At 37.6% G+C, this 14,890-nt stretch overlaps 1 protein-coding gene across 1 annotated transcript in view; it reads left to right on the top strand.

The window, feature by feature from the left end:
• The window catches only part of UNC13C (unc-13 homolog C), a 559,379-nt gene that overhangs the window by 3,916 nt on the left and 540,573 nt on the right, over positions 1–14,890 (top strand). The gene's annotated exons all lie outside the window — the stretch shown is intronic.

The raw sequence follows: 14,890 nt of genomic DNA, 5'->3' as shown, positions 1-14,890 counted from the left end.
TATATTTTAAAGTTTTCCTTATTTATGGCATTGTAGTCTTTAACTGAAGTATTTACATAATATTTCATAAAGGTATATATTTATGTGATCAACTGGTACTTGCCATTATGAAATAATTTGAAATAATAACAATTTCTGCAGCCAGTACCTGATTATAGCATCTTTGTCTTGAACAAAATTGTGATCAGACACTCTTCCAAACTGGTCATTTTCTCATTGGTATGGGTAGATTCTTGAATAATCAGAAAACTTTATTGTTAAACTGTTTCAGGCCCTAAGGTTATTGAAATAACAATTAAGATTATCTGCTCTAAAAAAATATCTGTCTATATAAAACAACACACCCTATGTAATTAAAGAATAACCTAAGTCAAAGGGATCTTGGGTGCATTGGCTGTGACTTTGTTGTTGTTTTCAGGAGGCAATTCTCAACTATATTTAAAACCAATGTGAAAGTGCAGAGTAGTCAAAATTTTATGCAAATAATAATTCATATTGGAACAATAGCTATCTTTTTTAAGAGTGATGTTTAATTGTTAGATATCCTTATTACTGAAACTCAGTTAATAGGATAAAGGCCAGCAGTTTGCCATTGTATTTTATTTGCTGTGGATTCAGAGAAGTCTACTCAAGAGCATATTAAGACTAACCAGTGTGTGTGCATGTGTGTCTGTTGTGATGTAATAGATGTTTTAATGCCAAGTGTTTAAAGTATCTGAAATATTAGGCAGTATTATAAAAATTACAAAACTATACATTTCAGGAAAAAAAGGGATCTTCATTAACTTTTAAAAATTCTAAATTAGCAAACATCTACAAAATAGATTGCTATTGGTATTGACCCTTCAAGTAGTTAACAACCTTAATCATCCAGTGGCACTTATCCTTAGAGAACAGAAACACACTTAGTTAACTACACATCACCAATTTAAGAATCCTAAAATAGGTAAAACAACATTGTACGATATACCTTACATACTAGCCCTGGCTACTGAGGACCTAGACCCCCCTCCACCATCTTGGAGCTTGGCTTGTTATCCTTGAGCCAGCTTTGAATGGAATCTGTTGGGGATCATCTATCCTAGAGGAAATCAGACACACATCCTTAAGATGCTCTTTGGTTGCTTGAAAGGCACCAGATTGACTACCCAGGAGGCTGCAGTAGCCTAGATTTTAAAGGCCATCTTTTCTCCCTTTGGCAGGAGTCAGGCAGTTGTCTCCCTCCTGTGCCACCAATATGCCTCAGGAGGAAGGGCAGCCAAAGAAGGGCATTTTTCAGGCCCCTTCACTGCTCAGAGCATCCCAATGAGGTGCCAATCGTCATGATGGATTTTGTGCCCAAGGCCATCTGCTTACTGGGCTTTGGGCAGATGCCAACAGATTTTTCTCTCCATGACTACCTAGTCGTCATTAGGTAGCAGTGTTATCTTTTCTCCATTACTAATCTGGCAAGATTCGACTGTAGAGCTCTTGCTGTAAAACTCCATGGGATGCTGTTTCCCTGATAGAGCTTTATGGAATTATAAGCTCATAAATGTAAACTATTTCAGCTTTTGTCTTCAGGGGTCTGGTAAAGAGGAATTCTAAAGACCCCAATGTTTAAACATATGGATATTTGGTCATATTGTTTTTGAGAATCTTCACCTTGAATAGCATGCCAGTGGGAAAGAAATTTTGGAGCATGTGTAGCCAGAACTCCATGAGGTCATATTCTTCCCTTGTTGCTGAACCCTGCTGAGTGGTGCCTTTTGTGTAGCTAGCCTGAATCACACACCATGATAGTGACTCGGATCCCCCACCTCCAGCCCTGCACCACCCGTCAACTGGAATTAACTGTTGTCTCTTCTGAATTCCCAGATACTTGTCTCTTATGGCACTGGCTTCCACCTTACGTAAGGACAGTTCATGCACATTTCTCATTTGCTCTTCTAAAGTAATCTAGAGATGAGAGGTTTGTCTTCTTTTTTCATTTGCACTGTGCCTAGATCAGTGCTTTATACGGAGTTGGCATTGAGTTAATATGTGTTGGATTAAACCCTGAATCAAGGGGAATAGGATACTGAATAAAAATAATAAAAAATACAACAGGCTTCAAAGTTAAGTCAAAATCTAAACTGTGGATTTAATTGCTAAGACTATGACTTTATCTTTTGAGAGTTCAGAAGTATGGTTAGAAATAATATATTATTATTATTATATTATAGTAAATTTTAAAATTTGAGTATAGTTGACACATTAGTTTCAGGTGTACAACATAATGATTTGACAAGTCTATCCATTATGCTATGCTCACCACAAGTCTATCCATTATGCTACGCTCACCACAAGTGTAGCTACCATCTGTCACCGTACAATGCTTTTACAGTACCATTGACTATGTTCCCAATTTTGTTCAAGACAAAGATGCTGTGCTTTTTATTTCCATGACTTATTCATTCCATAACTGGCAACTGATATCTCCCACTCCTCTTCACCCATTTTGTCTATTCCTCCATCCCTCTCCCCTCTGGTGAACATCAGTTTGTTCTCTGTATTTGTAGGTCTGGTTCTGCTGTTTGTTTATTCATTTTTTTTTTTTTTTTAGATTCCCTTATGAGTGGAATCCTATGGTATTTGTCTTTCTCAGTCTGACTTATTTCACTAAGCATAGTACCCTCTAGGCCTATCCTCATTGTCACAAATGGCAAGATCTCATCTTTTTTTTATGGCTGCATAATATTCGTGTGTGCATGCACCAACACACATCCCACATCTTCTTTATCCATTCATCAATCAATGGGCCCTTAGAGTGCTTCCATTTATTGACTATTATAAATAATGTTGCAATAAGCAGAGGGGTGCATGTATCTTTTTGAATTAGTTAAAGCCTATTATTGAGTACTACTATATACCAGATATTGTCCAGGCAGTTTCTGTTTTTATTTTTACTTCTTACAATACCACTATGAATTTGATTCCATGATTATTCCATTTTAAAGGTGAGGAAACTGAGATGCTGATAACTTGCATAACTTAATGTCTTACAGGTAGTAAGGGGTGGATCTAGAGTTAAATAGATGGTTATTTTGGTTATTTAGAGCAGCCATATGCTTACTCACTTCAGAGATTGTTTATTCATGTTTTAAGGTGGAAAAACATGAAAAAGGGGCAGCATTAGCTACAGGCTTTTACAACTAAAGGGCTTTCTTTAAAAAACAGTAATAATACAAAAGGTACTAAGGTTTTGATATAAAATAGTTCATTCTCAGTTTTTCTGCTTTGAGTCCCTGGTACATCTTATAAATCAAGGCTTGTAGAGCCCAATAAATACTGTACAATACCAGCCCAAAGGATGATGTATTTGAAGTCTGAGTGTATTTGACCTGGAATTAGAGTCTAACATCAGTTTGAAGTAAATTTTCTTTAGCAGAACAAAAATCTTGTTTTGTTTTGAAATGCCATTCCCAGGCTGTCTGTAGATTCTGAAAGAGACTGTGACATCTGTAATTAGCATAATTAATGATATTTTTACCATGGTGTGCATTTTGTTTTCTAGTAGTTGTAGAACTTTGTGGAAATATTTTGGCTTCCAACAGATATGAAATTGAATGTAAAATGTTTTCCTAAAGTTGAGACTTCATTACATTAGACCGGTGGTTCCTAGTCTAGCCAATTGTTGGAATCATCTGGGGAGCTTTCGTAGTACTTGTTGTTCCCAACAAGAGTTGTTATAAAATTATTAATTATTAGGATCCTGTCACTAAACGTTTTGATTTTGTGGTTCTGTGTTGGGGCCTATGGATCTTTATTCAAAACTGTATGTGTTATTGATGAATTATATGTGCCTTTGTAAATAACACACACACACATAAAATCCAGAAAATTCCAAAGGAAAAAGTAAAATTAACAACTTCTATTCTTCAGAGAAGAATAGAAAGATAGAAGAATAGAAAGATAATTTGTTTCTGATACTCTATAAACACACATACACTTCTTTTATTTTTAAATTTAACATAAATGGTATTACATTTCATATATTCATGTTCTGCACCTTGCTTTTTTCACATAATATATATTTGAAAGATCTTATTATACGACTACCTGCTGTATTATTTTTAGTGACACAGAGATCTCCACCATAGTTATTGTGTAATTTATTGACTCAGTGCCCTACCATTGAACAGTGAAGTTTCTTACAAACTCATAAACAATGCAGACTTATTAGCTGCCTTTGAGCAAATGAGATAACATGTATAAATTCCTGGTTGTGAAAATTACTCGGTCAGTGGATTTCCTCCAGCTTTGGAGAGTTAGGATCTCAGGAATTCTAGGTCAATTCATAGCACCTATCATAACTGTAAATTTATACTTGTGTATATAATTATTTAGTTATTGTAGATCTCTGCTATTAGACTAGCTGGTAGAGTCGATGAGTGAATTTTTCTTTCTGTTGCTATTGTAATGCTAGAGCCTAGGTCAGTGACATAGAGTAAATACTCAATAAATTTTTTGACTAGATAAATATATGCTAGTCTATTCCCTATGTTGCTGGGCTACCTAGTTCCACATATGGTGGAGAACTCATAAAATTCAAATACACTTCAGTTGTTTGTCTTTCAATCAAAAGGACATTTTAAAATTATACATATTTTAACATAATACAATAGGCAAAGCATGATTGAGAATGAAAGCATGACTTTTCCTTCTTTAGCTCGTTCACATCTGTGAGAAGGCTAGCTATTCTTTCTATGATGATGTAACCTATACATCTACAAAAACAGTTGAATTTACTTAAATTCCAGACTTAATGTTTAAAAAGAATAAATATTTCAACTAAGTTTTGGGGCTTTGCTGGCCCAAATCTATCAAGAGGTGCCTCTCAAACTTTAGGGTCCAGGTCAGGAGGGATGAGGTCTGTCTTTTTAAATATGCTCCGTAGGTGCTTCTGATACAGGTGATCATTAGAACACATTTAAAGAGTGCTACTCAACACTGTGTAGCAAATACTCCACCTGCCCACGTAGAGTTGTTTTAGCTCTTCTTTTCAAATTAGAAGAGATAGAATCAGTGTAAGGAAACACAGGAATAATTTTCATAACTTAAAAACAAATACAGAATGACTTCCTAGTTTTCCAGAGCAGTACATTTATGAAAAGATTTTGGTAGTATCTATACATTAAAGCATAGGAAAGCAATGGATGTATTCCTTGAAAGGTGTGTGTAAATGGAAAATTTTAGAAATTATCTATTTCAGAGATTCTAGGAGATTTTGCTGTAGAAACCATTCAATGCATATTTTGTCTACAAATAAATTCCCGTCATCCTACGTAACCCACATTTACCTGTTTTTGCAAGTTTGAGGTTTGTTTCATTATTATTGTTATTATTATTAGTAGTAGTAGTAGTACATCTTTACTCAAAGTAAGCATCACAGTACTGGTCATAGTAGAAGACGACCCATTTGTCAAATGTTCCATTAAAATGCAATGCATAGCAATAAACTTTTCGACATTAGAATCACCTATAATATAAAGTGATTGTTTCAGTTTTTGAAATAAGCTATGATGTAGGAAGGAGACTTGTGAAGAGTGAAGTGGCCAAGGGCCCCTAGAGGCAGCAGAAACAGCTAGCATCTCTACTTCTTGCTAAACACAAAACCCAAATGCACAGAGGGTAATTCTTCTCTACCCTTCTAGGATGCAGGAGTGGAACTCAAAGAACATTTGAAAAGGGAGACAGATAATAATGATGGTGTGTATAAGGAGATTAGTTCCAAGTGGAGCCAAAAGTTTTCTTTTCTTCCGTTTTTCTTTTCCTTGTTCCTTTTCTTTCTTTCTTTCCTTCTTTCTTTTCTTTTTTCTGTCTTTCTTTCTTTTTCTTTCTTTTCCTTTCCTCTCTTTTCTCTTCTTTTCTTTTTCTTTTTCTTTTTTTAAGTGAAGCCACAGGTTTCAAAGTATATTCTGGTGTGAGAGAGAACTAAGAGAAAAAGTAGAAAACCAATACATATTTAATGCCTTTCTAACAGATTCAGTTCTAGAAATTTTAAGAACATACTTAATTCTCACTATAATCTTGGGAAGATATTATATATATTCACATATATTATATATATACATATGCATATATGTATATATATATATAATCTTCACACTTTAAAAATGACATGACTGAGTCTCAGAGAAGCAAAAGCAGATCCATGTCATACAGCTAATAAGCGTGTTGATGGAATTCAATGTACATCTGACAGAATCCAAAGTCTGATGCTATTTCTGTGACATCCCATTGCAGTTGTGGGCAAGTCTTATCATGAAAGGGCATGGCCCATGTGCTTCATGGTCAGCCAGTTTTGTGTTAATTGCTGTAGTAGTGATCTCTATTAACACAAAATGAGTAATAATGATTTGGACTAAGAGGTAGTATCACATTTTTAGGAAATTTAGAAATCTGGAAGGGTGACATTTGTCACATTAAAAGACTTTATTAGGAGTAAAGAGGTGCTAATAACAGTAGTTTTTGAGGAATGAAACCATTTTATAGAAGGCAGGGAAGAAATTCACAGGGATACATAAAAGCCGTCTATTAACAGTAACAATAAAAATATAGAGTTCAAAGATTTTATTTATTTATAATTATTAATGGCTCCCAAACTCTGTACCTGGAACACTTATCTTTGTAGAAAAGTTAAAAACAGAACACATTTTTTAAGAAAATATTAACTGACAATGAGATGTGGTGATTTCCAGATTGTATTAGGAGACTGCAGTGCAAATTTCCAGATTCAAGAGTGTTATGTCAAAATCTCAGATAAATAGGTTTTTCTTTGTTTGTTTCTGCTAATGTCATTGTCCATGTTTTCCTGCAAGTTCAAAAAGAGAGATATATTCTATAGAAATTATGACTCATTTGTGAACCTTCTACGTGGAATGAAATAGACTCTGAACCTGATGTAAGATACAGTGAAGTATAGCCTATCAGTTGTTACTGATTAGATCAAAATGGGAGACGCTAGGACCTGTAACAGATGTACCCATTGAGGTAATTCAGGATCTGAAGCTCAGGAGCAAGTGAGGGGAGGAAGTCCAATGTGGCAGAGAAGATCTGCCACATTGGAGATAATATTTTATCTGGAGATAATATTTTGGGTAATGGGTGACTACTAAACCATCTGTGAGTCTAACTCTGTGTGTCAGTTAAGGAGGAGAGAACCACTGGGAGCAAAGAGTATTGAGGACTGAGGTGAGCAGGAATTTGCTTTTGCTGATAGGGCCTCGGTTAGAATTAGGTGTTTCTCTTCCAGATTCTATGTGCTTACCTACTGCCAGCCTAGTTTATGATTTTGGAAATTAAATGTTGGAATTCAACTGTACAAGATGGAGACCTGAGGTGGCAAAATGTTGATTTACCTGACAGCACTGATTTGTCAGCAGACCTATAATTACAAACTATTCTCTCAAATCATAGGCTAGCTCTCAAGCTATTAGATCATTCTCCCATTTCACATAATATTATTACAGGCAACGTGATTATCCAGGTGTCATTTCTATGTAACTTGTGATAAAAGAAATTGTTGACTACATGTAACAGTGGCAACAATAAATGACAGATTGAATATGATCTTATTGCTCAGAGATGTAGGTTAAGCTTCCCCTTTTCTTAATGCCTTTTCTGATGCTTAGTGATGTCTTGTGGAAAGCCCATGGTTTTAGTTGTCTATATCTGTTCTTTAGTGATTGTAGTTAAAGATACACACACTCATGGACAGCCACACACACAGAAAATATGAATTCACTGTTTGCTTGACATGGGTATTTACTTTCTGAGGGAAACCAATAGGAAATTCCCAAGTTGGTCATCATTCCTTTTGCATTTTCTAAACACATAAAGCAATTTTAATAATTTTAAAAGTTAACTATCACATATATTTAATCCTTTTAAAACATCAATGAGATAGACTATAGCCTACCTCCTCAAGTCTCTCAATTTAAGGTAATTAGCAATAGTTATGTAGATTGTAAAACCATCAAGTGATGGGACCAGGTATCAACCCAGGACTTCTGTATCCTACTCTGGTACTCTTTGCACAAGAACACGTTCTTAGCTACTTGCACACATTTATGCTTCTTTCTCCTGGACATTAGAGCATCTGGTCTGTAAAAACTTCTGGGGCTATGTCAAGGTATTTCTCCCCGGTTCCTACAGTTAGTTGTTCTTAGATTTTAGAATGCATAAAAATCACCTGGAAGTACTTGGTTAAAAATGTAAGTTATTTGGTCCAATCTCCAGTTGGTTCCAATGCAGAATGATCCATGAATCATATTAAGAAATGCTTAATGGCTAATAGTTAATAGATCCTAAGTGCTCTTCTGCCTTCATTCTTTCTTGAGTGATTTCATTTGCTCCTTTGGCTTGAGTTCCCATCTGTGCGCTGATGGTTCTAAATCAGTATCTTTGGGCTAACTCTCCAAGCCTGTATACATTTATATACATTTACTCTTCCTATCATTAATTCAACCACTAGTGAACTCATTCTTTAGTAAATATAGAATTGCCTGGCTGGGCATTGGGATAAAGTGTTGACAAATCTTTTTTGGTCTTTGTTAAGTGGGTGAGATGAATTTAAACTCAAAAAATTACACAAATATATCATTTTGTTAAGAGAGCATATTCTAGTTTGGAGGTTAGAGAAGACTTCCTATAGTAAATGATATTTGATTTGAGATCTGAAGATTAAATATAATGAACTAAGCTAAGAGAAAGGAAAAAGAGCATTCCAGGCAGAGGAAATAGCATTGACAAGGGTCCTAAGGCAGAAAACGTCTTGACATATTTGAGGAACCTAAAGAAAGCCAGGTGTGACTCACATACATCAAGCAAGGCAGACAATGGTGTGCCACAAATCTGGTATAGTAAACAGAGGCTGGATTTTTCTGAGTCTTGTGGATCACTTGGGGAATTAGTTGTTTTTTCTCTTAGTAACCCATGGAAAGCCATGAAAGGGATTACTATAATGAATTGTAGGACTTCCATCAAATAGGGTATCTCTCAAGCCTCATGCCTAGCACTGAACTTTTTTCTTCCTCTGTCTCCTAATCCTGCTTCTCCTCTGTCTCAATAATGATACCACGATCCTCTTGTTTGCTCAGATAAGAGAGTCATCCTCTTTGGCTCCTTCCTTGTCACACTATAGTGGACATTTGCTTCTTTTCTGGCCACCCATACTCTGAATTCCTTTCTTATTGGTGTTCCTGAGTGTGTGAGCCCTTGGGGGGAAAGAGTGCCCTGTATCTTACTGCAGAAGCTGAAGGGAACTGGAACTTCCTTCTCCCCATGCCCAGCAGCCTTGGCTTGAGCACATGACTCAGAACTGGCTGATGGGAAGCTTCTGCCAAGGACTTTGAGTTTGAATCCATCATTTCACAAGCCCTGACATTTTTGCCACATAATTATCTCTCAAATACAGTTCTTTTGGTCTCCATTGTCTCCATCCTTGTTCTAGCAACTGCCATCTCTTGTGTGGACTATATTAGAGCTTCCTAATTAGTCTTTCCATCTCTTTGTCCTGTTACCCCTGCCCCCTCCCCCAGTCTGTCATCTCTCTGCATCCAGAGACACATACAAATCTACAAAACTACAAAAATAAGTCATTGTAGTTACTTTTAGGATGAAGTCCAAACAACCAGTGAACCCATTGTGTTGAAGATGCCTGTTTGCTTACTGTCCTCCTCACACGAGGCTATAAGCTCACAGGAAGCAGGGGCTGTGCCATATACCCTGGCATCTCTTAGGATGCCCACTGTGACCAGCAATGAGACAGCAGAACATGTGGTTAGGAGCATGCGCTCTGGAGTCAGCCTACAATTGTGCAATCTTAAAGCAAGTTGTTTAGTCTCTCTGTGACTCACTTTCCTCACTGAGAAAATGAAGAGATCCTAAGAGTATCTCTGTGTGATAATAAAACAAAAATAAGATGGACTTTCAGCTGAACCAGTAGGTAATCAGTAGAGAGCCAGTCTACCTAAGAAGCATAAAGACTTCTTCCTCTGATCTTAAATAATTTCTGAGAAACATGAGCCAGAAGCCAAAGGCTACAATTACCTTCCTATGTATTTTTTAACTGAACTAAAATTACCATCCAGAATGCATTTTGGGAAGTGATCAATTATGTGATTATTTTTGTGGTTTGAACCCTTGAAAGACTCTGGGCACAAGCTGCTCCACTCAGTATTAATAGCTAGTTATTGATGTTTTCATGAAATACAAAAACATGCAACTGCTTGAACTCCCTGGCTTGTTAACTGCTTTGCCTTGGGGCAGCTTCAACAAAGAGAACCAAGTAAGTCCATCAACATTTATTGAGTGCTTAGAAGTGTGATGAGCTCAAGATTAGGGCCCTGGGAAGAGAGAAAACACAGGATGCAAAGACTTAGATTCTTTCCTTAGTGAGGTTACAGTCTCATTCAGGGCAATTCAACATTATTTCTTAAGCTAACTGTTGTGAGAAGCATTGTGGTTTATAACCAAATATTATTATTAAATTGTTTATTTAAAAAAATACTGATTAGCATGTATCTGAATGTATACTGTGTGGGGCATCATAGAAGAGTAGACACAGAAAAGATAATTTATAACTAAATGACTAATGACAATTACTTTTTAATTAGTAATTATTATTTAATTCATAGCTATTAGTTGTTACTACTAATAAGTTTAGAATATAAAAAGGAGTCATAACATTAAAAATAATAACTGACATTTATTCAACCCAAACTATATATTAGAGGTAAGCACTGTGTGTGCACTTATTCAGTTGAAGTCTCCACACACGCTTGAGAGGTACAGCAGACATCTCTGGAACTCCGGGTCGCCCTCCTGAGCCTTCCTCTGATTCTAGTCTCATCCTTCACTGATAGCCTCCCACCTTAGCAGGTGCCTTCAGTCTTTCGGATTTCTGAGTTGAAGTCATCCTCACGTTCAGGGATTCCCTCAGCAACCCTCAACAAGGGTGTTCAGTGGTTATTAGGTAAATGACGCAGACATCCACTCTGTAGGAGACGACACCTCTGGAGGCCCGGAGTCAAGTCCCGATTGTCTGCAGTGGCAGCCTCAGTAAGGCACCCTTACGTTGTTGTCTCCTCCTCCTCTGTGTCATTCTCCCTGCTCCTCATTCCTGCTTTCAGATCACCTCCCAAAGAAACTTCCTATCCTCATGTCTTTGCCCCAGCTTCTACTGGGGGAACCCAAACCAAGACCCGAGGTCAAGAGTATTTATATCTTCATTTTATCAATGGGATGACAGAGCCTTGGCCCATTGAGCTGTGTCACTTACCTAGCTGACTCACTTTAAGCAGAACCAGGGTTTGAACATCTGCTCTTCATTACTACCCAGCCTTTTGTGAACAATATAAAGGTACCTGTGAAAAAGGCCTAACTAATCACAGTAAGAATGCCTAGGTTTGAGGGGCCTTAAAACTGATCTCAGGGCAGTGAGGTGAATTGGGTTAGAAATTATTGTTAGTGACAGTAATAAGTGAGCAAAAACACTTCTGTATTCATTGAAAAACATCAGGGCTTGGGGCACGTGGGTGGCTCAGTCATTAAGCGTCTGCCTTCAGCTCAGGTCACGGTTCCAGGGTCCTGGGATCGAGCCCCACATTGGGCTCCCTGCTTGGCGGGAAGCCTTGCTTCTCCCTCTCCCACTCCTGCTGCTTGTGTTCCCTCTTTTGCTGTGTCTCTCTCTGTCAAATAAATGAATAAAATCTTAAAAAAAAAAAAATAGAAAAACATCAGGGCAAAACTGTGTAGAAGTCAGCAGGGCTTCCATCATCCACACCCCACCCCCCGGGTCCCCCAATCTCCCAATGTCCTGGGCTGGCAGTTCTCTATCTTCTGATGATTAATGTGTCCTGTGGCCACCTGCTCTCTGCTTCATCCTCTCCTGCCCTTCTCAACATTCCTTTGTACAATGACTCTGATATTTATTGTTATTGATTTTCAGTTAATAAGCTGTATCTCCTGGGAGTGTTTGCATGTTTATGCCTTTTCTGTTATACAATGGCAGGTTTTTCTGCTGATGAAGGCATTTTAGGCAGTGGCAAACAGGTTGGGTATAGTTTTTGGATAGCAGAGCTTGTCCAGATATCCTGAAATCATACCATTTTAGCAACTAAGCACACATAAGGCTGGGCTTGAATGAAATAATCTTTGAACAATTTGAAGGTTCTACATTTTGAGGTGGAAGGACTGATCAAAAGAAAGGGAAAGAAACAGCATTCTTTCTGGCCGTGTCCTTGGGAGGGACACAAGTGTGTGTGTTTACCTGTGTGAATGTGCATGTGTGTGTAATGACCTAACTGTACAGGACTCTGGGCAAATGGTGTTCATTGATGACTTTTATAGACAATATAGAAATAAGGATCAAATACAGTAAAAGATCAGAATCTGGCTGCATAAAATTAACCATGATCACAGTCAAATATGTTCTCTGCCTCCCGTGGTCACATTATTTTTAAAACAAAAATTTAAACAAAACTAATTTTTGCATCTCATTCATGAACTTTGTCCTAAATTTTGCTTGTTACAACACTAAATTATTACACGGGTGCTTGATCCTTATGGCCTGCTGCATGGGTAACTCATTTTCTGCCCACAACTTAAACAATTAGTGAAGTATTAATTAGAAGGATTTCCTTTTCTTATGGAAAAGACTATGTCTTAAAGCCTGCGGAAGAGTTACATCAAATTTATGGTTCAGGGTCTGATGATTGCTTTGTGCTGAGTAGTATTATTGAGTTATGAATGTATTCATTTATTTCTGTAATTTGATTCTGTTGGTGGCTTTGATTTCTCTGGCATTGTTCAATGTGAGTATAAACGGTTTAGAAAGAAAAGTAGTTTATGGGGAAGGGAGTCATTTCCATGTCAAGGTAAATCAAATCACATTGATAAGAAAACAGTTTGATTACAAGACTGAATAAACATGAGGAATGCTTGGACAAGCCTAGAAGAGAACTCTTCAGAGAAACTTTGTCCACCCTGTTGTCCTTCTCCATTGCGTTGGGGGATGATTACTCAGGTTTGAAGTGTAAATAACTTTTAGAGAATCGTTTGTCATATTCCCTGTGGCACAAGGTATCATGTTTTGGAAACTCAGACTCACTCTTTTAAAGTTCAACAGCAGAAAACAAAGGAAGGCATTTGGATTTAATGTGGCATTTCTTAGACTCATGGGTTTCTAGGCTATCAGGGAACTTTTAAATCATTTAGGCCACTTCTGTCATTTAACAGTTGAGGGAAATGAGGGTCTAGAGGTCAAATGGCTTTTTTTTTTTTTTTGGTTCCAGATTGCACAGTAATTGTGCTCAAGAACTTAGAAACTGGTTCTCCTCATATAGTCGATTGTAAAACTACACACTGAATTGCAATAGAAGGATGCTGCTAGTCAAACAGCTGTTCCCTCAATGATAGCATAGATGCAATGAATGACTAATTGCCTCAGAGCCCACTACCTAATTTATAGAAATACAAATGCAAAAATGCTCAGTGCACTTGTATTTACCAATATTAGAATGAAAATCTTAATATACAAAAAATAAAAATAGAAGGAAATGTTAAAACATTTTTGAATGAGGTTAGAGAAACATCATTACTTTTGATATATCTTAATTCCTAATTTTCTCTATTAGGCGATAAGAAAAATGATTCTTTTGATCACCGTTCTAACTTTATGTCATTGTCATTGAATTTTGGGGCTGGAATGGCTGGACTGGGTCTTGCAGATTTTGAGTACAGTTGTTCCCAAGCCCAGATGTGTGCCAACATCACCTGGGTGTATTTTACAAAGGTTCCAGGCTCTCAGTCCTGAGGATTCTGATTTATGGGTCTGGAGAAGGACCTGGGGATTTGTATTGCCACTAGGATTCCCTAAGTTTCTGAAGACCAGCCAGCTTGGAAAACTAATCCAATTCCCTTGTTTCACAGATGAGAAAAGCTTAAAACACAGATATTATATGCCTGGGTCTTTTTTGGGGGATGGCAGGTCAGCACATTGAGTGATGGGAGAGGGAGAGCCAGCATCTTTAGGAAGTTGATCCAAGCTTCAACTTCATGAAAGCTCTCACACTGAGCTGCTTGAACACATGTAACCTATATGTCCTTTTATTGTTTGTTCTTGTGGGCTAGAAAAAGCATGTAGCAGGAATGAGCTCTCTAGTAAAATCCCCCATTATATATAGTACAGTGTCATGGTAGAGTCATTGAATTAGTTCCACTCCATGGGGAGAGCCAGAGGTAGGAGGGAGGGTGGGAGGTGGGGGGAGAGAGAAATTTAAATAGTGCCAGTGATGCTTCTTGCCAATTCATTCAAAGAGCTTTTGCCCCTGAGTAGACTTCTCTGGCTTGCTCTCTGCCCCAGGAGGCTGACCTGTGTCTACTGCATCCAGACTCCTTTGCCAGCAGGCTTCTGGTCAGGTTTGCAGGAGGTCAGATGGAGGAAGGGAAAGGAGGTCAGGGTATCTCTTCTCACTTTCTGCTTTGGAGCCTTAGCTCTGGCTTGAAGTGTCTGTCTGGTTCATGGCTGTGTCAGCCACCACAGCAGCTCTCCCCGAGCACTGGGCACACTGTTTCCTCCCCTTTGTCCTTAATTAAGCCCCAGGCACAGTAACCATGTCCCACAATATCTAGACTCTAGGACCTTATCATCCCCTTTTTGTTCCCTTAACCCAGCTCTCATTCTGTAATTGGTCCTTTTCTTCTTCATTTGAACCACTGGCATTAATTCTGCTTCCTGCAGGTACTTAGATTAATACAAGAGGGGAGCAGAATTATTTAGTCATTCTAAAGTTCCCGTATGGTGCCGGTATCTCCTTGAACCAACAGTGATTTATCTTTAAGAATACAATGATGTGAAATTCTC

The sequence above is a fragment of the Halichoerus grypus genome, chromosome 8 (genome assembly GCF_964656455.1).
Source record: "Halichoerus grypus chromosome 8, mHalGry1.hap1.1, whole genome shotgun sequence".
Taxonomy (NCBI): Eukaryota; Metazoa; Chordata; class Mammalia; order Carnivora; family Phocidae; genus Halichoerus; species Halichoerus grypus.
This window is presented reverse-complemented; position numbering and strand designations above follow the sequence as displayed.